Source organism: Panthera pardus, unplaced genomic scaffold (assembly GCF_024362965.1).
Source record: "Panthera pardus isolate Hobbes unplaced genomic scaffold, ASM2436296v1 HiC_scaffold_7, whole genome shotgun sequence".
NCBI lineage: Eukaryota > Metazoa > Chordata > Mammalia > Carnivora > Felidae > Panthera > Panthera pardus.
In genome coordinates, this window is record NW_026527002.1 from 54,207,389 (window position 1) to 54,232,552 (window position 25,164).

The 25,164-nt window shown below is 37.8% G+C and overlaps 1 protein-coding gene across 1 annotated transcript in view; it reads left to right on the forward strand.

Annotated features, from left to right (window-relative positions):
- Window positions 1–2,028, forward strand: part of LOC109278064 (translation initiation factor IF-2-like) — a 48,447-nt gene extending 46,419 nt beyond the window's left edge. The window contains exon 4 of the mRNA XM_019468088.2: window positions 650–2,028. The gene's annotated coding sequence lies outside the window, so the exon portion shown is untranslated. The remainder of the gene's footprint in view (window positions 1–649) is intronic.
- The last annotated feature ends 23,136 nt before the right edge of the window (window positions 2,029–25,164 follow it).

Below are 25,164 nucleotides of genomic sequence, written 5' to 3' on the forward strand. Positions count from 1 at the left end.
CCAGTAAGAATATTCTTCCTTCCTTTACGATCAGCACATGCAAAATAACATTCCGACTTGGTGGTAAACTACCATGGAAAAAGATTAAATCTGTTGCCTGGTAAATAAATACAGATAGTTAAAAATGAATTTTTGTTTCATCGTTTGGCCTCTACTAGTTCAGAATTCCACTATCTAGGAAGATTTAATATCAGAGAAGTAAAAGCCCTGTTTCGCCACTATTTCATGGGGATTGCTGTCACTTAAAATGAATTTCTTGTACCTTACCTTCTCTTTCTCAGCCAAGATTTAGGCTGCAGGAAGGAGAGGGATAGTTTTAGAGGCAATATGATCATTTAAATGCCATCTCTAAGCTTTGGGTTATTCAGACAAATTATCCAGATTCTTGATTTTTTTTTCTTTCATGTTGTATGTTTTATACCATTTTTGCCTCACAGACTAATATACTTGGTTTAAAGACTTCCGCAAAAGTGGGTGGTTTCTGCAATTAAGTAGGGTAACAATTAATAACTATATGATTTTTGATCAGATTGGGTCTTTTCTCAAGTTCCCTCAGCCTCATCACTCGTATCTTTTAAAGGATCTTTTTGTTGTTGTTGTTGTTACCCAAAAGGTTTATTTTTCCTTCTCTGTGTTCTCTCTAATACAGAGTTCTGGCCAGCTGTGTTCTGGCCAGCTGTATGACCTTGGACAAGATACTGAACTTGGCTAAGTGGATTGTCCTCATCTATAAAACGAGGACATACTTTGCTGTCTGCCAGAAGACTTCAAGGCTTGAATGAGGCAGCATCTGTGGAGCTCTTTGTGAACTGCAAAGCCTCTTGTACTGTAAAGTATTAATGAACTGTCCATTCTACTCCCTAATGTATATACTTTTACCGCTGGTTGTGATGTCACACAATCCACTATCTCAGATAGGCTTCCATTATTTCTTTAATGCACTGCACAGCCAAACATCTGTCCCTGGCTTCTTCGTGTCTTCCTGAGGGGCAGATCTCTTTAGTCTGCTCCTGGCTAAAGGCTATTGTTAGAGAAAGTACAACTTGCTTTTTCTGAAACCAAAGACATTTCAGCTTTGAATTCCTAGTCATTATGCTATTTATTGATTGTGCACATGTTTATTGTGCCTATTCTGTCAGACCCTGTTCTCAGCACTGAGATTTGGTCACCTGATAGATGTCTTCTGTTTGCCCCTGCAGATCTGGACTCCAGCCTTCTCCAGTCTGCTCTTTACCCCCAGAGGCTGATCTGTGGGGACTGCTGGCTCCCTTTAGGGTTCAGTTCCAGAAAGGGTCAGCAGGCAGTTTAAGGGATGGTTGGAGGGAGGGAGTTAAGGCATGTATTTTCCAGGCTCCCTTCTAAAGAGAGACCATGGGCCAGCAGTACCCTTCCACTATAGGTCCTCTCTCTTGTTGTTGGTCCTCTCCAACAGCCTCTCATTCTCTGGGCTCCAGTGCCCTTTAGGCCGAGAAGTGACTCAGGCCCTGAGTGCTGCACTGCCCCTGTGCGACAGAAGTCATGCAGTAGTCCCTTGGTAAATGGTCTCTTATTAAACTTTCTCCAGCTACTCATCTGCTTCCTGCTGGGGCCCTGGTAGATTTAAGCAATAAACAAGATGTAGAAGACCTTGCTCTTTATGGGACTTACATCCTGGAGGGGAAGATAGATAATTAACAAACAACAATAAGCAAAATCATAATCATAATAAATAGTGATATTACCTTTGTGAAAAGAAAAGTTTATTTGATAGAAAGAATCTAGGGTGTTGGGCAAGGTACAACGTTAGACAGGGTAGCAGGAAAAACTTTTTAAAATTTTTTTCAATGTTTATTTTTGAGAGAGAGAGAGAAAGAGAGAGACAGAGTGCAAGTGGGGGAGGGGCAGAGAGAGAGGGAGACACAGAATAGGAGGCAGGCTCCAGGCTCTGAGCTGTCAGCACAGAGCCTGATGCAGGGTGGACTGTGAGATCATGACCTGAGCTAAAGTCAGATGCTCAACCGACTGAGCCACCCAGGCGCCCCAGCAGGGGAAACTTTTCAGAAGAGGTAATATTTAATTTGAGATCATATTGACAAAGTGATGAGGGAGAATAAAGTGCAGGCAGAGGAAAAGCACTGGTACAAAGGTCCTGAGGTAGGAATGAGAACAAAGAACATAGAGAAGGCTGGGGTGGCTGGACATCATGAATTCAGAGTGTAAGGGTAGGAAATAAGGAAGTCCTGAAAGTGATCAAGTGTCAAGGCACCCAGCCTAACAATGATGAAAATATAGTAGTATAGGATATTTGGTTAGTAAGGTACATGCTCCGAGATGTTTTGTTACGTATACCAGATATTTCTGCCTACCTACCTGGAGATTTCAGAAGGACAACAGATGAATAATAATTTCCCCTCACTGGAAAATACAAGTCTTATTTGTATCTCTGAATTATATTTTTCAAAAATTGCACTGTGTTTTTTACAGGTCAGGGTCAAACATTCTCCATCCCTCCTCTCCAGATTCTTTTTTAAAAAACATGCCTTGGGCTTCTGTCTCAGTCTGCCATTTTCCATCTCTGCGTGTCATCCACATGTCTAGACCTGGGAATGTTTTATGCCTTTTCAAAACTCTCTTCCAGAGAGCAAGCCAGTCATGCTTACAGCTCATTACTTCTCAGATCAAGCTTCCCTTGTGATTTCCCCCCTTAAAAAATGTAGAACCAGTGCCTCTGATACCATGTTTGGGAAGATCAGGCCCCTCACTGCAGGTGTCCGACTCTTGTAAAACTTTCTTATCTCACAACCCTACAAGCCTTGCGGCTGTCTTCAGAGTGGTACTGGGAGCCTCCAACACAGCAGCTGAGTCTACAGTTGGACCGCCTACAATGCCCTGATGATCACAGATATGATGAAGGGGAGCAAAATATACCACTTCAAGATAGGCCTTTTTGGCATATTGATTATTTTGAGCTGGTTATTTTTAAGAGACTGCAGACATGGGAGAAGCACTGAAAACTGAGCAGATGTTACCCTTTTGTAAGAGACATTTACATTTATAAGGGGAGTCTTCATTTGTAAGACTGTCTTCCTCTCTGTTTGGGAAGAGAAGGATGACTAAATTTCCAGAAACTCTTATCAATGAAAAAGGCAAGGGCTTAAAACCTGATGACAACCCTACCCTGTTTATGTGCTTTTCCTAATAACTTCCTATAACTGCCCTCCTCCTCCCCAACATCTTTTTTGTTTGTTTGTTTGTTTTTAGCTAGAGATGTTATTTGAGGTGGTGGCTTAGGCCCTTCCAGGGGACTTACTCAGTTTTCCTGCATTTTTCTTATGTATACGTTATTAAATGTATATGTTATTAATATACATATGTATATGTTATTAATATACATTAATATACATATGTATATGTTATTAAACTTCTGGGGCTTTTTTTTCCTGTTAATTTGTCTGTTATCACAGTGGGGTCTCAGCCAAGAACCTGCAAGGGTAGAGGGCACATTGTTTTTCTTCATATACAATGTAAAACACCTGTCTTTGAGAAAAATTTTTGAAGCAAATTCTTTAAAATTCCAACTTAAAAAAATTTTAAACTGAGACTATATCAAGGATAATTGAGTCTCTTTACATCAAGCATAAAAAGGGTAAGTGACGTTTGTGATTAATGAATCAGTACCCAGAGATTACACTTATGTTTGATTAGTATATTTGACTCTTGGGTTTAATAGTACCTTCCAAGAAACAGAATTACATTGGGTCATTCAACATTTAGGAAGAGGAACTTGGTGAAATGCTAGAATTTCAAGATATAATAGTTTTCTGGGAATTTGCTCAATGTGGGGCTTGGTAAGTGGAAACCTTGGAACTTAAAATTCATTCCATATCTGGAGTTTTGGCTCTCTGTTGAAATGCTGTGGGCAGTAACACATGTGGAACATTCACAATCATGTCTAGACCAGAGAGAGAGGGAGGGGACTTGTGGATGAGGTAAATTGTTGGGTGACTGACATCCCATTTAAAAACTTGTATTTGTGATTTCTAATTCTGACTTCCGCATTACTATATTAAAACCACTAGATGGCAGGAGTGAACAACATAAAAAATACAACATGGCTTCTAACTGAAAAAACTAGTTTTATGTATCTCTTGCTCTCCCCACCTCCCCACTTTTCATAAGCTCTTGTCTTGTCTCGTTTTTTTCATTTTTCCTCTTTATGTCTCTCATTGTATTTGTGTTTCTAGTTATAATTTTAAATAACTGATCCTCAAGAATTACACAGCAGTTTGTAAAGAATCAGACCTGAAAACCAGTCACGAGTGCTTGTAATTTGAATAATAAAGCAGAAATTATTTTCTCTAATTCAAGAGGTCTTGTATAACTGCTTTCTATTTGAGCTGAGGATAAAACTTCAGAGACTATTGAGACTCAGAAAGGCTCATGTTTCAGTCCTGTCCTCACAGTGGCATGTTGGGGTGGGGGGCGGCTTGTGTGTTCAGATAAGCGGGACTGAACCAGAGAGAATGAAAAAGCACAAAGACCTTTGGAGCTCTGTGTAAACCGATAAGCCATATTCTTTCTCAAGAGGCGATTTGATAATGATCAAGGTGCTGTGCTGAAGTTATTCCTAAAAACATCCAACACTCACCCCCTCCCCCAACCTCTAAACAAACAAACAAACCCACAACCCTACAACACAACAAATGCAGGCAGCATTTGAGAAAAGAGCTACCATTTTACTAATCCATTCAAAGGAGGAGAAGTCATCAGTCAGAGTAACAGCCATGCAATTGAGCCCCATGTTTGAGAGGTATGATTTAGGCTCTCTGTCTCTCTGTTTCTTGGAGTCATTGTTCTCTGCTCAGTAAATCTTCCTTTCATTTTTAAAATTTATTTTTCTAGGGGCACCGGGTGGCTCAGTCGATTGAGCGTCCAACTTCGGCTTAGGTCACGATCTCATGGTTCATGAGTTTGAGCTCCACGTCCATTTCTCTGCTGACAGCTCAGAGCTTGGAGCCTGCTTCAAATTTTGCATCTCCCTCTCTCTCTCTGCCCCGCCCTCCTCAAAAAATAAATAAACATTAAAAAAATAAATAGTACAATTTATTTTTCTATTCTCAAATCCTTCTTTTGAAGAGTAGGCCTCCAGTTTCAGGAGTGCAGAATTTGAATTTTGCTCCCCAATCCCTTAATAACTCAAAGGCAGGCTTCAGAGAGCTTCTCAGACATTAGCAGTACCTCCTGAGGGTGCTCCTTGAGCACAATTGGTATGTCAAGGATTTTTCAAGGTTTAGCTGTTGTATTTTTTCAGACTCTGGGAATTAAGGAATTGAGGAAGAGCCAACTCTTCTGTGGTGTCTAAATGGGTATCTGTCCAATCAGACAGGAGCCCCAAACATGGGGCAACAATAGACACCTGTGTCCTGGGCAGTGAAAGCATTCTTCTGAGGCAGAACACAAGAGATAGAAGTTTATTGAATACATGGCAAAGGAGCAGTGAGCAGGACAGCAGAGGAGAGGCTGCAACAAGGCAGTGGGTGTGGGCTGGTTTTAAAGGGGCAAGATGAGGAGGTATGGCAGCATCCAGAATTCTCCCTTTTTGGTGTAAGTAACCCCACTGGTCAGTTAGGGCATGTGGATATTTTGAGGTGGGTCACCTGATGGGCCTGTCTTTAGTCAGGGGGTGACTGTGGGCTCTTTCTACATTCCATTGCTCAGGCTTGTTTGCCTAAAAGTGGCCTCTACATCTCCCTCCCTGTAGCCCACTCTCTCTCCTTGCATCCATCTTTCTGTCTCTCTGTCTCTTTCTCTGTCTCTGTCTTTTTGTTTCTGTTTCTCAGTCTCTCTCTCTCTCTCTCTCTCTCTCACACACACACACACACACACACACACATGCACACTGTGCTTACAAACATATAAATAAGAGAAGGAAAATGCTTATTCCAGTTTGAAATTAAACCTGGCCAAACAAATGAGATTATGAAAATCCCCTCTGTGATTGTCAACATGCTGTCAACTCAGTTTTCCCTTGTAGACGTTAAATATCAGGACTTGATGGGAGGTTAAGAGAGAGGAATAGGTTATAAAATGAAGTAATTTCTGGGATCATTAAAACTCACTAAAGGAGCTATATTAGCTCCAGCAAAACTCAGAATTCAAGGTGTAATTGTTCATTCCAACTTTTCTACCTCTGAATTGCAAAGCAGCACATGCACAATTAATATGATTGCTTTATCCATATTGACTAGTTCACACTCTGATACTGTCGCTTACTAGGTGTGGGTTCTTAGTCAAGGTGTTTAACACTCTGAGTTAGTTTTCTCATTTGAAAGAGAAGATTGATAATATCTACCCCACAGTGCTTTTCTGAGAGTGAACTGAGATAACATGTGTAAAGTGTTACACTGCCAGTGTGCCCAGCTCACAGTAGGTGCTTAATGAGTAGAAGTTACTAATTTTGGGGTAGTGATTAAGGAGTAGTGGAATATGGACAATGGAGTTAAACAGACCTTGCTTTAAGTGCTGTACACTCTTTTTTTTAAACGTTTATTTATTTTTGAGAGAGAGAGACAGAGCGTGAGCAGGGGAGGGACAGAAAGAGAGGGAGACACAGAATCTAAAGCAGGCTCTAGGCTCTGAGCTGTCAGCACAGGGCCCAAAGCGTGGCCCGAACCCATGAGCTATGAGATCATGACCTGAGCTGAAGTTGAACGCTCAACCGACTGAACCACCCAGGGGCCCCATAAATGCTGTATACTCGTAAAGGCTACAAGACCTTGGGAGAGCTGTTCATTTTCACCTATAAAAGGGTGATAATATCATATTGTTTACTGAGTTACTGTGCCTGCCATGTGGTAATAATTCTGTAAATGGTAACTAGTATTACTGATGTTGCCTGTTCATTACTTAAAATATGTACTGAAACCAAACCATGTTATGTGTTTAGCACTATGTTGAGTCCTAAGAGAGAATATACGAAAGAATCATGTGATGACACTTGCTTTCTAGAGGTTAACGGGTGGAATGGGTCACTTAATGTGACCATATGATAGTCAAATGTCAGTAGTAAGTGATATGGTGTATAATCAAGTGTGGTGGATTTTGGAAAAAGGAGAGAATTTGGGAGCTGCCATTGTAGGGGAGTCATAGAGGAATAGAGTCATAGTCAAGTCCTAGAGGGCTTTGAAGGATGAGTAAGATTTGCAGATGTGGGGACTGGGGTGGACAAATATAAAGTATATCAGATAGTGACACATAGTGTGTGACACATAGAAAATAACAGAGAAGGGGCAGAGGGAGTGCTGTGGGGTGTTTTACAATTTCAAATAGTATAGACAGGGAAGGCCTCACTGAGAAGTCCTCAAGAGATGTTGCTAGCTGAGCAAAGGAGATGAGGGAGTAAGCCATGTGGATGGATATATGGGGAGATAGTACGCCAGGCTGAGGATACTTTGGGTGCAGAGGTCCTAAAGCTGATACAGGCTTGAGATGTTGGAGAACTAGCCAGGAGACCAGTGTGGCTGGAGTGGAGTAGGCAGTGGGGAGAAAGTCAAAGGAGATGAGGTTGGAGAGGTAGCACTGTGGGGTTGATGGTTGAAGAGAGTGAACAGATCATGCAGGGCCTTGTGTGCCATTTTAGAGACTTTGGCTTCACTTTGAATGGCATGAAGCATCATCAAAGGATTTGAGCAGAGGGAGGGCAAAACTTGAATTCTGTTTGTAAAGGATTATCTGCCTGCTGTTTGAGAAATAGGCTCTAGGGAAGTGGGGAAGCGCTTCTATGGAAGTGGGGAAATCATTTAGGAGAAATTTGCAACAATGATGATGAGAGATGATATCATCTCTTGATATCTTTTGAACCAAAATATCAGATGTGACAAGTGATTGGATTCTGAAATTCTGGATATGTTTTGAACTAGCAGAAGGAATCACACAGAAACAATGATCTCTTGAGGCACTTTTGATATAGTTAACCTTTGAGCCTTTTGGTTTAGATTTATTACAGTTTAGAGATGAGGAGGGACATTGTAGGCTTTAAAATTCTTACCTTTACTTCTACAACACTGTTCTGATTTGAGTCCTCTCTCTCACCCTCCACTCTGTCTCCTTCATTATATGTCCATCCCCTATCTTTCCATCCATCCATCCATTAATCTCTCTACCCACTATGTGCTAATTTTAGGAACTGATCCTGATGATTGACAGATGAATATGGCTCCTGATCCAGCCCTTCAAATGCTTATAGTCTAATAATGGAGACAGGCAGGGAAACAAAAAATACAAAAAGGAAAACAGTCTGACAGGAACTGTGTTGGAAAGACTGAAGACATGATAGGGTACAAGATGTTTATCACTTATCTGCATGTCAAAGAAATCTTCATAGTTGAGATTTTCCCCTGTTCCCTTAAATGTGAGTATTCACTGAAGTTCTGTCCTTCAACCTTTATTTTCTTTCTCCTTTTGAGATCTCATCCATTCCCACAATTTTATTACCCCAATTAATATGTTTTCCAATTCTTCTTTTCTAGCCCCGACCTTTCATTGAATGACCTCAATTAAGCTTGAAATTGTATCTTTCTTGACTATTTGGACCCTCACCCTAATGGCTACTGTTTATCTAATGCACATGGTCTAAACTTCAGTCAACTTTGCTCTTTCTTTTTTGTTTTCTATGCCCAAATACCCAATCAATCATGTAGAATCTATCTCTGCAGTGTCTTTCTTACCCATTCTCTCTTGCTCCATTTCTGTTGTCACCAATACATTACTTCTTGGCTTGACTGTTGTGACAGACACATGTGATGACTATGGCTGGTTTCTCCAGTCTATCCTATTGTTGGCTACCAAACTTACTTGCATAAAAATTCACCTCAACAGCTACCCGCTGCCTGTGTGAGTTTGAACTCTGGAAAAACATGGCAGAGAGTCAGACCTTATTTCCCTACTGATATATGTCCCTCTGCTCCTGCCAAATTGAGGGTCTCTTGGTTTATTCTATCCCATTTCTTCATTTCTTGTTTTTCCAAATGTACAGAATTCTCTCCCTCCCATTTCTACCTTTTAAAATCCTACCCATACTTCAAACCCCATTTCCATAAGTTGCCTTTTCTATTTCTCTCTCAAAAAAAAAAAAAAAATATATATATATATATATATATATATATATAAAACTATATAACAGATAAATCAATCATACAATTATAATGTTTACATATAAATTCAGCAAGCATATATCTACTATGCGTTAAGGTATATCTAGGTTGATGATGTCGGAGATCATCTATGTATCTATACACTATGATACTGGTAGGCATATGTTAGTAATTGAGCTGTGGGAATACACTGGAAGAGTCCTTCACATGACCTAGGTAGAGTTTGGGAGAACCAGAGAAGATTTCCTAGTGTAAGAGAAAAGTCAATTCTTAGGGCTCTTTTTTTCTTTATTTTGGAGTTCGGATTTATTGAAATCAGAAAACTTTGAGACCAGATGCTTGTAGTTCTCCAGTGTCATATTCTTGTACAAGTTCTCTGCAAGTTCCTCCATCTTGAATGAAGTCCCAGGCACATCTTAGAAGTTTGGTGTGATGGGGGCACCTGGGTGGCTTAGTCGGTTAAGTGTCTGACTTTGGCTCAGGTCATGATCTCACAGTTTGTGAGTTCAAGCCCTGCATCCAGCTTTCTGCTGTCAGCGCAGAGCCCGCTTTGGATCCTCTGTCCCATCTCTCTCCACCCCTTCCCCACTCGCTCTCTCTCTCCACCCCTCCCCTGCTTGTTCACTCTCAAATAAATAAATAAATAACTTAAAAAAACATTTAAAAAAAAGAAGTTTGGTGTGATGAAGCCTGCAGGGATTCCTACTTTCATTGTGCTTCTTGGGGAGGTAAGAGTCCTGGGAATGTACATTCCACACAAATGGTGATTGGTGTTGATGGCAGTGTGTATGAATGACCTCTTACAGGACTGTGTATATTGCTCATATTTTCCAGCTTTTAGTCTGCCTTATGAGCTTACCTTATCACCTCTAGTAGAAAGGGCATGCATGAGTTGGGTTTCACTTACTTCAAAACCCCATTTTTTCAGGTTATTGTGATATTATATGAGGTCCCTTTTGCCAAGAACTTAGCACAGTCCCTGGTCCACAGTAGGCACTCAATGTGATATTGCCCATCTGTCTCCTAGGTTTTTGCTCCCCCACTGTTGTAATCTTCTTGAGGAAAAGAATTCGGCCTGACATCCTTTTAATCACTTAGCTCAGAATAAGGTGCTTCTAGCTCACTAACTAAACATAAAATCCTTTATCTTTTGGAAAACCGAATTGAAATCCAAACATGCTGGTTCTCACGTTTGCTGTTCATTAGAATTATCCAAGAAAGTTTGTAAAACATTCAAATTTATGGGGGCTACACTGAAGATATTCAGTAGGTCTGGGGTGGAACCCATAAATTTTCATTTTTAATAAGCATTCTATGTGACTGTTATAGGTAGTCTGAAACAACACCCCAAAATATGACATGATTTGCCTAAGCACACCTAACACACCCAAAAGTCAAACCTAAGTCTGGCTTTATTTGAACATTAGGGAGATTTGATTGAAGTATCAGTAAGTAAGGATGCTGACTAGATGGATGTTCTTCTCTTCTCTTATCTATTGAAACTTCATACACCTGGGAGGTGTTTTGTTGTTGTTGTTGTTGTTGTTGTTGTTGTTGTTGTTGTTGTTTTTCTGTTCACTCAAATCTTAGCTAAGACACCTCATGTCTTAGATACATTTGGCTCTTTGAGTAGGGTTTGTTTGACCAATATCAGCTGATAAGTCAATTTTCAAAATGAACAAACCCTTTGCACTGTTGGTGGGAATATAAATTGATTCAGACACGATGGAAAACACTGTGGAGGTTCCTAAAAAAAAGTTAAAAATAGAACTATCATAAAATCCAGCAATTACACTTCTTGTTATATATCTGAAGGAAATGAAATCATTTTCTTAGAGATATCAGTGATCCCATGTTCATTGCAGCATTATTCATAATAGTCAAGATATGAAACAACCTGAAAGTCCACTAATGGATGAATGGATAAAGGAAGATAGTGTGTGTGTGTGTGTGTGTGTGTGTGTGTGTGTGTACATACAATGGACTATTATTCAGCTATTCAAAAGAAAGAAATCCTTCTTTTTTGTGTGTGTGACAACATGGATGGATCTTGAGGACATTAAGCTAAGTGAAATAAACCAGACAGAGAAAGACAAGTACTTTATGATCTCATATGTGCAATCTAAGAAAGGGGAGCTCACAGAAACAGAGAGTAGGGGAGCCTGGGTGGCTCAGTCAGTTAAGCATCCGGCTTCAGCTCAGGTCATGAGCTTGTGGTTCGTGAGTTCAAGCCCTGCGTCGGGCTCTGTGCTGACAGCTCAAAGCCTGGAGCCTGCTTCAGATTCTGTGTCTCCTCCTCTCTCTCTGCCCCTCCCCTGCTCATGCTCTGTCTCTCTCTATCTCTCAAGAATAAGGAAAATTAAAAAAAAAGAAAGAAACAGAGAGTAGAATGGTGGTTAAAAGGGGCTGACAACAGGAGAAATGGGGAGATGCTGGTCAAAGAGTACAAACTTATAAGGTGAATAAGTTTTGAGGGTGTGATATATGGCATTATGATTATCATTGATAATACTATATTATATATTTACAAGTTGCTAAGAGATAAATCTTAAATGTTCTCATCACAAAAAAGAAATGATAATTATGTGACATGATGAAGATGTTAACTAACGCTGTGGTGGTAATCATTTTGCAATATATGAGTATATCAAATCAATTCTTTGTAAACCTTAAGCTCACACAATGTTACATATCAATTATATCTCAATAAAGCTGGAGAAAAAAGAAAATGAACAGAATCACTTAAAGATCTCAACATATCCCTTTTGATTTCTACATTTTTAGAGCTTTGATATAGAATAGAAGTTTTATTTTGAAAAGGAAGTATATTGGCACAATGTTTTTTATTTGAGATGTTAATTGTTCAAATGAATATCTGTCTATGGAGTTCCATCAAGCAGACAGAAGTGATTTTGTTTTCCTTTTTTTTTACCTCTTGTCAACAGTAATGACAATTCTTAAAAGATGAAGAGACTGGAACAGATTTTTATTATTTCAAAACGAAAACAAAACCTGCACAATTAGTAAAAAGTAAATGGGGAAAGGGAGACCAGAAACTTGGCTGGGTGAGTAATGTGTCTTGAATGAGTTTTGGACTTCATTTGCCACAGGATGAGGAAACTATGCTAGGTTTCTTTGCGAGATTTAACTTGATTAAAACAATATTGGAGAAGATGGATTCAGCGCTAGTATATAGTACTGAGGGCAGAAGAACTCCAGGCTCTTAATTAGAGGACAGTTGCAGTAATCTAATTGAGAGGTATTGGGGGATAGACGAGAATGAAAGCTGACATTTCTGGCTCTCAGGTCATAACCAAACAAAATAAAATCAGAAAGGAACTCTTTAAAGTAATAGAAGAACAAAGCTTGCACGCATTAATTCCCATTTATTCCTTGAGACTTTTTTTGAATGCTTACCGTGTGCTACACCCTGTGTTTACCCAAGGTTTGAGAGATGAATGAGATGGTATTTTTGCCTCCAAGGAGCTCATGGTCTACGAAGGGAGACAAAATATAACCCAGTAGTTACATAAATTTAGAGGATTGTTTTTCTTCTAATAGTGATATAGTTTTCTCTATAATCCTCATTTTCCCTTCGGGTTTTTGCTTAATAATGTTCAGTTAGACTGACCAGGATTAAGGTAAAGTCTGTGATGTGCCATCTGTGGAAAGGAGTCAGCCTCTAGTTGATTTAGGGGTGTTTTTTAGATCCTGTATACTGCCTCAGGCTCCTTGGCTGCTGTTTAGCTAAGGATAAAAGAACTCAGACAGCTGAGGATAAAAGAAAGGGAAGAGAGAGGGGGAAAGCATCAAACACTGCAGACACACCCAACTGGCTGACTTCCAAAACATCCTCAGGTTTCCTCAGCTTTGATGAAGTGTTAAGATCTTGTTTTCATGGACTGAAAGTCTTTCAAATGGGTGATAGATCTTCTTGCCAGGAGTAAAAAAAAGAGAATAGAATGAGCCCTCTCAGTCTGCTACTGCCATCATTTGACTTTATTTGAAGAGCAATCAACTGATGAAGAGGACTCAGACTTCTAAAAAGAAGGGAAGTAGTACTGAGAACACTGGCCAAGTAAAATGATTTAGCAGGTGGAAAACAGTTTAAAAGTGCAATTTCCACCCCTTTCTTCCTGATAGTAGATGATGACACAGACACCAGCAGTATCTCGGAGTGTAAATGAAATCCTCTAGGGATTTCTTGCTGGCTTGCTCAGTGGCACAAGATGGAACCCAGAGTTGCATTGGCTGCGATGCGCTGAAGCGCGTAAGAAGGGCGTAGATGAGTGCCAGGCACACAGTAGGTGCTCAGTTGACTCTTACGGAAGGCTGCAGTGTGTCTTCATCATTTGCATCCCTTTAGGCTCTCTTCTCAACCACTGTAGATTGCAGATAAACAAAAGGTGACAGTTAGAAGGAAAAAGACATTGTATTGAAAATAAAGCAAAACTGATCAAGTGCAGTTTTAGGGGTTTTAAATGCAACTGGGAAAAATAAGTCATATGATATGTGTGTGTGTGTGTGTGTGTGTGTGTGTGTGTGTGTGTGTGTGTATAAACTACGAAATGGAGACAGACTGTGGTGGCGCTAATGCTGTGCCAGCCTTTGTAAGCAACCCCAAACCTAAGCCTATGTATAAATGCCTTAGGGTTATAAAATCAAAAAGCTATGACCATCAGTCACAAACAGCGAACTAGCCTTTAAACTCCAACCAATCAAATAATTTCCTTTCTTTGTTTCCTCATCTTTTCTATGTAAATTTTTCCCCCAACTTTTTTTAGTGGAGTGCTCCTTACCACTTCCGGTTTGGTGTTACCCCATTCCAGTAGATTCTTGCTCAAATTAACTCTTAACATTTTTAATATGCCTCAGTTTATCTGAATACAAAGCATAAACTATTGTATATATTGTGTAGTTTATATTTTGTATATATAAAGTTGCTCCTTCTGTGAAAACATTTTAGACTGAAAAAAATACTGAGTCACCTTTCTCTAAATTCAAGTGCAGTCTCTGTGTGTCTGCATAATAGTCCCTGGACAAGATCAATTTTATAAATTAAATAGATTCACCTCCTTTTTTTTTTTCATTTTGCTATTTGATCAAACACTAGAAAAATTAGTGGATTAAATTCAGACTTTCATGTGTTAACTCAAGTAAAAATCTTACTGCTTTTTTTTTTAAAAAACAGACTACTGTCTCCAAATTAAGTGACCTTTTTAATTGTTAATATTTACTTATGGGGTCTTAATTCCTTAGACATATTTTTAAGCTCAGACTTCTTTCAGTTTGATCTTTCAAGTAAAAAAAAAACCCTACACATTAATAAAAAAGAGGATATAAGATAATAAGGCTAAAAATGATCTTCAGATGTTTTTTTTATCCCAGTTTCATTTATCCAAAGTGGGTGTGCAGGTTATATAGCTCTTCATCAGAGTGCAAGATATTCTGACTCTCTAATTATAATTACAAATTATAATTAAAACTGAAGTCATTATTCTTACTTCCAAAAAGAAAAACAAGGACATTTAATGGCATCTGCCTTATAGGGGCTCTTTCATACCTGGGATGGAACTCCCAGGGCCAGAACAGCTAATTATTTCTGCAGTGATTACACCAAACGTATGAACTTCAAATAGATTTCAGTATTTGCATTCTCCTCAACTTTTAATAGACAAGCAATACTGAAGGAGTACGTTTAAAAGAGGCAAATTCCAATACTCCATCCACACAGATTCTGGTTTTGTAGCTTTGAGGTGAAGTTCTGGAGGCCTACATTTTTCTCTGCTGTTTCTTGGGATAGTCACACTTTGAGAAACACCCTGGGCTTTCAAGCCTGCTCCAATGGCAAATCTTAGTCAAATGCCCACTGTTATCTTTCTGCCACTCATAAATTTCATTCCCCTCTGTACAAATAAAAGCTCCATCAAATTATACTCTTGTTCAAAAATAAAGTGATTGATTTTTATGGTTTTCATATCGTTATGTAATTCTTCGTGAATTTAGGAACAGCCTCAATGACTTTAATTTCTTGGTTTAAAATTTGCATATGAGTGAAAGAATTACTCATGGATTATTCAACATTTAGATGAAATGTGAAATAATCACCTGCCGTTCACAGACCTGACCACAGTGTTTTAGAAATGGAGGAAGAATCTATAATGTTTCTTCAGGAAAAGAGTTTCTGGAATAATTTAGAATTTATGTTAGGCCATTTTAGGTTATTCAAAACTGTTGCTCATTTATTAAAATTAGTAATGTGTCTTCATTATTTTTTGGTCTTTCAAAAGTCAGCTTTAGCCTCACTTGAGTTAAGTTGAAAATCGCAAGGGAAATTTTGAAAGGAGTTTTTTTTCTTTTTTGGGGGGGGGTGTGGACTTTGGCCAAAGAACAGATGAGGTACTTGTAGTTGAAATGAGTGACACCTGCAGTATTTTATAATTTGAGAGAGTTACAAATCTGAGCTCCCTCAAATTTTGGGTGGAAGTATCTACCTGATTTCTAGAATATTCTGGACTGGCATTGTCCAAATGAACTTTGTGCAGTGACAAAACTATTCTATATCTGTACTGCCCAATATGGTAGCCACTAACCATGTGTGCACTTGAAATGTGGCTAATGCAATATAGGCTGAATTTTAAATTTTTTACTTTTATTAAATTTTAGTAATTTAAATTAAAATAGGCACATGTGACTAGTGGCTACCAACTTGAACAGCACAGGTCTACATAATATATTCAGAATGCATCTATAGCCATATATTTATAACTTACATATACCGAGCCCATACAAAATTCAAAGTCCTTTAAAAAATTCTTGTTTCTTTAAAACATGATAACTGAACAGTGACCTATGAAATTAACCATTCAAGAAAAAGGCACTCAACTTTTAGGCCTTTATTTTCCTTAGTGGAGTAAAGAGGAGTGTGGTCTGAAAAGGTTTCTCCAACTTCAACACTTTACGATTTACATTTATGTTGTTTCTAGATACTTAGTGAGGAACACAGAGAAATCAAGAATACATTTTTCTTGGCTTGCTGCTGTTATCTCTGTAGATTTTTCTTTTTGTGGGCTTTTTCACTTTCATGATTTCAGTTACCATCTCAGCTTTAAATCTCTGCATATGACCTCTTACACATACTCTTGTGCTACAATTACAATGATTTAAGGTTATCTCTTTTTGGATGTTCTACACAAATTCAGCCTAAACATATACATTATGTGCTGAATTGGGAACCCTCATCCCCATTTATGTGTCAAAATCCTAACCCAGTACCTAAGAATATAACCATATTTGGACATAGGGTCTTTAAGAAGGTAACTATGTTAGAATGTGGACATTAGGGTGAGTCCTAATCGAATATACCTTGTGTCTTCATAAGAAAAGGAGATTAGGACATAGATACACACAGAGGGAAGACCATGCAAAGACAGAAGGAGAAGTTGGCCATCTGTGAACTAGAGAAGCCCAGAAGAAACCAGTCTTGCTGACATCTTGGTCATCTAGCCTCCAGAACTCTGAGAAAATAAATGTCTGTTGTTCAAGCTGTCCAGTCTGTGGGACTTTATTATGGCAGTTCTAGCAAACTAATATCCAAAACACATTATCCAAAACTTCTTTATTTTCTTAAATACATTTTTAAGTTTATTTTTTTATTATCGAGAGAGAGAACACAAGCTGGGGAGAGGCAGAGAGAGCGGGAGACACAGAGTCTGAAGTAGGCTTCAGGCTCTGAGCTGTCAGCACAGAGCTGATGCAGGGCTCGAACCCACAGACCGTGAGATCATGACCTGAGCCAAAGTCAGACACTTAACCAACTGAGCCACCCAAGCACCCCAACTTCTTTATTTATCTTTTCTTAAAGAGTACAAACATTTTTATCCAGTCCACATTAAGGAAATAAACAAACAAATATTTGAATAATGTGTTACAGTGTTTAAAGCTTTGGAACATTGGTGTTTCTATTACTTTTTTCTTACCTCCTATTTTTGACAACTCTTGTTTTTCCTTACTCTGCTGCCAAGATTCCACTTTCTTAGGATCTCTATATCTCCTCCTTTTATGCTTGTTCTAATTCTAGTTAACTTTTAAGACCTGGACCAGGTGGTCTTTAAATTCAGGGTGAGCTACCGCTGTTCTCAACTTCCACTGCATTTCACATAGCTCTTCATTTGTCTTATTTACTTGAGTACAGGGTCCCTGTCATATTGATTAAAAAAAAATTCCAGTGGGAGCTCTTGATATTTAATGGGCACTCCAGAAACATATTTTGAAATAAACATGCAAAATAGTCTCGCTTCTTTAGATCCTAAGTTCCTTGATAGTTATTCTCTCTCATGTGCTTCGGATATGCAGTGTTCATTGAGTATTTACTATATGCAAGACACTGTAATTGTTTGCCTTTCACTTCATTTGGGCTCTATGCAAAACTTTATTCTAGGTGTGTTTTCGTTTTGCTAGATTGCTTAGTCAGGTAACCATTCAAGCATAAGAAGTGTCTGCTTGATTGTGCCATGTTATTTAATACTGATTTGAAGTGAACTACTTGTAGAAAAGTGGATAACTGTGATAGTTTGATTTGTAGTGAAATAATATACTTTTAAATGTATCTTTGCTCTTAAATTCATCTATGCTTTTAAGTGTATCTTTCATCTGCCTATCCATTCTTGGAAGACATACAGTAGTTGATTAAATTCAAAGAAGTCCTAAATCACTATGGAAAATCAGAAATTAACACCACTTTCAGTCAGGCTGAGTTTATTGATGCTGGTTTTTATTTTAACCACAAATGACCATTTTGGCCCTATCATACATACATGAGTTCTCTGAGCTAAATGTTGTGGGAAATTTAATAGAAGAAATATTGAAAGATGTATGCACTAGTGGTCTCCTTTTATTTCATAATGCAGTTTTATTTTTTATTTTTCTTGTATACATTTCTGAAAAGAAGAGTTCAAAGTGGGAATGAAGGCAAGCCTGAGAAGTAATGGTCCCTCAGTCTATAGCTTCTGTAAATTGAAAGGCATATGGGAATTTCCCAAGGAAATAAGATGAAATAAAATATGAAGCAATAAAAAAGAAGAGCTAAAGTTCATATTTCTGTTCGGTTTACATAGGACATAAAACCATAGACATCATCTGTTTGAAATTTCGTTGATTTGGTATATAATTTCAAAAAAATCATGAGGTATATCTGTGCCTAACTAAATACTCTGCATTCTCCCTCAGTAGAGGGAGCAGCAGATTCCTGATGGATTCAAGATTAGAATCAGGGCCAGAGTAGGGAACTAGCTGAGTTTATTATCCATTTCTGTCTTTACTACACAGCATCATCAAGACGTAAGAGCCTTATGAGGTCTTCCAGTTCAGTTCTCTTAACAGATGAGAGAAGTGAGGCCCAAAGGAGTTAAGATCTGGGACAGAACCAGATGTTTTCTAATTCACCCATGTGTCATTTTCACCATTTAGAGAATGCGAACGATTCACACTCATTTGAACTGAGCTACTGTTGTATGAAAAGTGGACAACTGTGGTTTCTAAATATCTAAGTACAGATTGAGGCAGTTCTAATTTTCACACATATCCAGAGAGAAATGTCAGGCAATTTGATCTTATGATATAAAGGTTGTTCATCATTAACCTGGTTGAACACCAGAAAAGGAAATTTTGATGAATAAAATAAAGCAACTGACACCCAAGTTTCAGAAGCTTAGATAATTTAAATGAAGATGAACTTTCTCTTTTTTTCTGATGACATTTACTGACTGGAAAGTCTGTATTGTTATCAGGAGGATTAATGCAAAATGGCATTGAATTGTTAAAGGTACTGTTTTTTTCATGTGATTCATAACTGAAAAAAAGTCAGTTCAATATTACAAATGTATAAATTGATTAATGTCCAATTATTTCAGCAAATAAACTACTTCCTGGAGGAAAGCCTTCTTTCCTTTTCTTAACTGCTATTATAAAAACAAAAAAAAAATTGCAGTGGTTTTAAATTATGGAAAAACACGCCCATAAAATTATTCTGTCCTAGCACAACTATCATTATTTTGTGTAGTCCCTTGTATTGTTTTAAGTGGCATTTTTTTTAAAAAAAATTTTTAGTGTTTATTTATTTTTGAGAGAGAGAAAGAGAGAGAGAGAGAGCATAAGTGGGGGAGGAGCAGAGAGAGGGAAGGAGACACAGAATCCTAAACAGGCTCCAGGCTCTGAGTTGTCAGCACTGAGCCTGATGCTGGGCTTGAACTTGGAAATGGTGATATTATGACCTGAGCTGAAGTCAGACGCCCAACTGACTGAGCCACCCAGGCACCCCTTAAGTGGCATTGTTTAAAAAACAATCTTAATTTTGGTCCTCAGTGGCAGAGATTTGAGTTTATTACACTCTTTGTCATAGCAGAGTACATCATGGTCTGGGCAAGGCCATTCTCATATTATTTTATCTTTCTCCATTTTCATCCCTACTCCAGTGTCATACCTCCATTAGTCACTTATCTTTTAATCTGTGTTCATTGTGATGTATGCATATACACGTTATGGAAAGATCTGTAGTGCTATTTTGTTTAGCTGTGCTGTTCTTTTATATAAATGGTCATATACAAACCTCATGTACCTCATCCTATATTTTTAAGGTGCTTTCTTCATAACTTTTGCTCTTCAACTCCTTTTTAGAGGTTTGTATTTCAACTATTATATTTCTCATAGTCGTTTTCATACTCTATTCATAATTCCAGATTCTACCTCCTTATGACTCAGTTGCTGGTTCATGTTTATAATATCTCCCCTTGTCTCTTTGAGGCTATATATTTTATTTTAAAATGTTAAAAAAAAAGTTTTATTTTAGCCATTCCATTAATTTGGCTTCTTCTACTAGAGAGTGTTGAGCTTGTTAATCTACTTTCTTTAGAATTTGTGCCCCTCCTGTAGAATTTAGAGAGGAGGCTCTGGAGAGATACCATAAGGTGGACAGCCTCTGATGTTACCATCTGGGCTAGCCTATGACCTCTTTCCATGGCCATACTTTTGAGTGATCCATTCTATCTCTCTTTCAGGGCATCCTTCTGCACTGATAGTTGCTTCTCTTGGATTAAATCACCTAGGCTAGTCGTTCTGTAACTATAACATGCATCAGAATAATCAGGCATGCTTGTTAAAGCACAGAATCCTGGGCCCCCCAGATTTTCTCATATGGTAAGTCTGGAGTGGAGAGGAGTATTTGCATTTCTCACAAGTTACCAGTTAGTGATGATGCTGCTGATCAGGAACCACATTTTGAGAGCTACTGGCTTAAATAATGGGATAGAAAGAGGAGAAGTAAGCAAATAATTAGGTGCTGGCTCATCTACCTGCACCTACTGTTTTCTGCTCCTCCTCACTAGTTCTAGAATCCATCCCTGTGTAGATGTTATCCTGAAACCTCTGTTAAGCTCTGACTTGTCCTTCAACTAATTGGGTAGATAGCGGTCCAGGGCAATGTGAGGCAGGATCAAAGGCCAGGGAAGGAAGTTCTTCTTAGTCTATTCCCATGGTTATGGTTTGGGGCCTTTTTCTGCTCTAGACTGTCCTTCTCCTTTTCCCTCATGAATGCCCCCTAACTGGGACATAACCAAATACTGTTTCATCAGAGCTTTCTGAAAGTTTTGTGTTCTTTAAAAATTTTTTTGATTTATTTACTTTTGGCTAATAAAATTTTATATATTTAAAGTGTACAATGTAATGTTTTGGTATATGTATACATTGTGAAATGATTACTGCAGTCAAGCTAATTAACATATTCATCACCTTTCCTTGTTACTATTTTTGTGTGTGTGTTGAGAATACCTGAGATTTACTCTTAGCAAATTTTAATTATACAATCAATTATTATTATAGTCACATGTTGCATAGTAGGTTTCCAGACTCATTGGTCTTATCTTGAATGAAAATTTGTATGTTTTGATCAGTATCTCCTTTTTCCACCTTCCCCCAGCCTCTGGTTACCACCATTCTTCTCTCTATTATTATGAATTTGACTTTTTTTTGAGATTCCATATATAAGTGAGATCATGAAATATTTGTCTTTCTGTGTCTGGATTATTTCACTTAGCATAATGACTAGGTTCATCCATGTTGTCACAAATGACAGAATTTCCTTCCATTTAAAGGCTATTTGAATAATATCCTGATATATATATATATATATATATATATATATATATATATATATATGTGTGTGTGTGTGTGTGTGTATATATGTGTATATATATATGTGTATATATATATATGTGTATATATACATATATATATATATATATATATATATATATATATATATAACTCTATACTACATTTCCTGTATCCATTTGTCTATTGATGGACATTTAGGTTGTTCCACATCTTAGTTATTGTGAATAATGCTACAATAAATATAGTGGGCAGATATCTCTTTGAGACATATATCCTTTGGATACATACCCACAATGGGGCTGCTAGATTATATGGTAGTTCTCTTTTTGAGGAATCTCCCTACTGTTTTCTATAATGCCTGTACCAGTTTACATTCTCACCAATAAGGTTTCCTTATTCTCCATATCCTTGCCAACACTTGTTATTTCTTACCTTTTTAGTAATAGTTATCCTAACAGGTGTGAGGTGATATCTCATTGCGGTTTTGATTTGCATCCCTGACGATTAGTGATGTTGAGCTTCTTTTCATATACCTGTTGGCCATTTGGATGTCTTCTCTGAAAAAAATGTGTACTTTGCAGATTAAAATTTTTTTTAACATTTATTTATTTTTGAGAGATAGAGAGAGAGAGAGACAGAGTGTGAGTGGGGGGAGGGGCACGCAGAGAGGGAGACACAGAATCTGAAGGAGACACTAGGCTCCAGGCTGTCAACACAGAGCCCGATGTAGGGCTTGAACTCACGACCTGTGAGATCATGACCTGAGCTGAAGTCAGATGCTTAACTGATTGAGCCACCCAGGTGCCCCTTGCAGATTTTTAAATTGGGTTATTTGTTTTTCTGTATTGGGTTGTGAGTGCCTTGTGTATTTTGGATATTAGCCTAAAAACCTAGCCCATAGTTTGTAATATTTCCCCCCATTTCATAGGTTCCCCTTTCATTTTGTCAATTGTTTCTTTTAGAAGCTTTTTAGTTTGATGTATTCCAACTTATTTAGTTTTGCTTTTGTTGCCTGTACTTTTGGTGTTGAATCCAAAAAATCATTGCCAAGCCAAGACTAATGTCAAGGAACTTACTCCTTGTGTTTTCTTCTAGGAGTTTTATGGCTTAAGTTAAGTCTTTGGTCCCTTTTGAGTTAATTTTTACATATGGTGTAAGATAAGGATCCAATTTTATTCTTTTGCATGTGGATATCCAGTTTTCCCAGCACTATTTATTGAAGAAACTATCCTTTCCCTGTTGTATATTCTTGGTGCTTTTGTCAAAAATTAGTTGACCGTGTATGTCTGAATTTATTTCTGGGCTCTCTACTCTGTCCCATTAGTTTGTATGTCTGTTTTTATGCCAGTAGCATACTGTTTTGATTACTATACATAGCTTTGTGGTATACTTTAAAGTCAGAAAGTATAATGTCTCTAACTCTGCTTGCTCAAGATTGCTTTAGCTATTTGGGGTCTTTTGTGATTCCATATGAATTTTAGGATTGCTTTTTCTATTCTTCTGAAAAATCCCATTGGAATTTTGATAGGGATTGCTCTGAATCTGTAGATTGCTTTGGATAGAATGGACATTTTAACAATATTAAATCTTCCAATCCATGGACATGAAATATCTTTCCATTTGTGTCTTTTTCAATGTCTTTCATCTATGTTTTATTTTTTTCAGAATACAAATCTTTCACCTCCTTAGTTAAATATTTTGGAGTATTTATTCTTTTTTTTTTGCCTTTGTAAATGGGATTGTTTTCTTAGTGTCTTTTTTGAATAGCTTGTTGATAGTGTATAGACATACAAATGAATTTTGTATGTTGATTTTATATCCTCAACTGACTGGATTCATTCATTAGTTTTAACAGTCTTTTCATATTCTTTAAGGTTTACTACATAAGATCATGTCATCTGCATAGTTTTATATTCTGAAATCCATTGATATACCTCTCATTTGTGCAGCTTCTAGGGTCAAGCACAAGGTCAGAGCCACCATCATATGTTAGTTTGCCATCTTGTCTAGCTTCCTAATATTTGTATGTATTTTTAAAAAACATAGCACATGTATAGTTTCACAATGTTTTATTTTCTACCTAGCACCTTTAATTTCTATTTTAAGGTTTATAATTATGGAACGTAATAATCTTAATGATTACAGAATACTGTAATGATACATTACTTGGATAAACTATATTTTACTTAATTATTCCTTACTGTGGACATTTGAGATGCTCTCCATTGTCTCAACGTTAGTAGTAGCATTAAATGTATTAAGTTAAAAAAATTTTTTTTGATGTTTGTTTATTTTTGAGAGAGACAGAGACAGAATGCAAGTGGGTTGGGGCAGAGAGAGAGGGAGGCACAGAATCTGAAGCAGGCTCCAGGCTCTGAGCTGTCAGCACAGAGCCTGACGTGGGGCTCGAACTCACAAGCTGTGAGATCATGACCTGAGCCAAAGTCGGACACTCAACCGATTGAACCACCCAGGCGCCCCTAAACGTGTTAAGTTTTTAATAGCTACACAGGCATTTTTGGATACATTCCTTTTTGTTTGTTTGTTTGTTTTGTTTCTCAGTATTCTGAAAGAGTTAAGGCAGCTTTCAGAAGTGCTTTAAGTTCTGGGAGAATCTGGCTCTTTGTGTCTGATTCATTTTCTGAGTGGGTGGTGTATGGTTCTAACCTTGTCACTGACAGGAAAGTTCAGATTTCACGCTGTAAAGAAAGAAGAAGTCTGTCCTTACAGATCTCTTTGACTGAAGTATTTGCCTGCAGACAATGATTATACGCACTCTTCCATCATCACCCTGGTAGTTGCTAGTGTCAGTTCTTTGAATTGAAATTGCAATTTCCTTTGTTCATCTGGGCTATTTTTAAATCTTGGCAGCTCATTTAAAAGGCACAAGTTGTGTTTCAGGTTAACCCTGTCCAAATTTTGTAATAATGGTTTATACCATTGAGGGCAGCCAAAATAATCAAATGAAGGAAAAACACATATTTTCTAATTTATTTGACCAAAATGAATGTTCAGATAACATGACTTTAGTTTTTATATAAACATAGTGTTTTGGTAAACAACATCTGAGAATAGGTTAATGAATCATCATGGGAGGAAACTAGAGAATCTTTGATTTTATAAAGGATGTTTGCAGTCATTTAAGTGAACCTACCACCCAAAGCAAAACTCCCCACAGTGTGCCTGATGGCCTATCAGTTTTTGACTAAACCCCTTCCATGACTGGATTACCACCTCATCAGAACACCCATTTATTCTTGGACAGCTGTAATTAAAAATTCTCCTTTTTATCTTTTCTTGAGTTGAAATCTTTTATTGTTTGTTTTTAGATATTCACTTGTTCCTTTTTTTTTTTTTTTTTAATCTCTACCTTTACATCCATTTTCAGAAATATTATTGATTCTTAAATGTTTGGTCTTCTCCAGAACAACTAGGCTGCTAATCAGCTTTTCTTATCATATGTTCAGGACCCCACTTTCTCAGATCGATGGTTAGGGTGAGGGTAAGGGTTAGGGTGAAGGTAAAGGTTAGGGTTAGGGTGAGAGTTAGGGTGAGTGTGAGAGTATGTGCCTAGCATCTTGCAGTTCAGAGACCTCTCCATAGGGTTAGGTTTAAGTTAGGGTTAGTGATTAGGAGTTAGAGGTTACAGGCAATGTTAGTGTTAGGGTTTGAATTAAGTTTAGGGTATTTGCCTGGTATTCTGCAGTTCAGAGGACACTTCAGAGAATAAAACCCCAGACTTCTGCCGGGGTGAAATGAAACTTGTCCTTTTGACACCTACTGAATGATACATTGACTTCTTTTTAGAGCCTTACAGAAAAAGGTGTTTTTCTTCTCCTTATAATCCTTTAAATATTTGAGGACA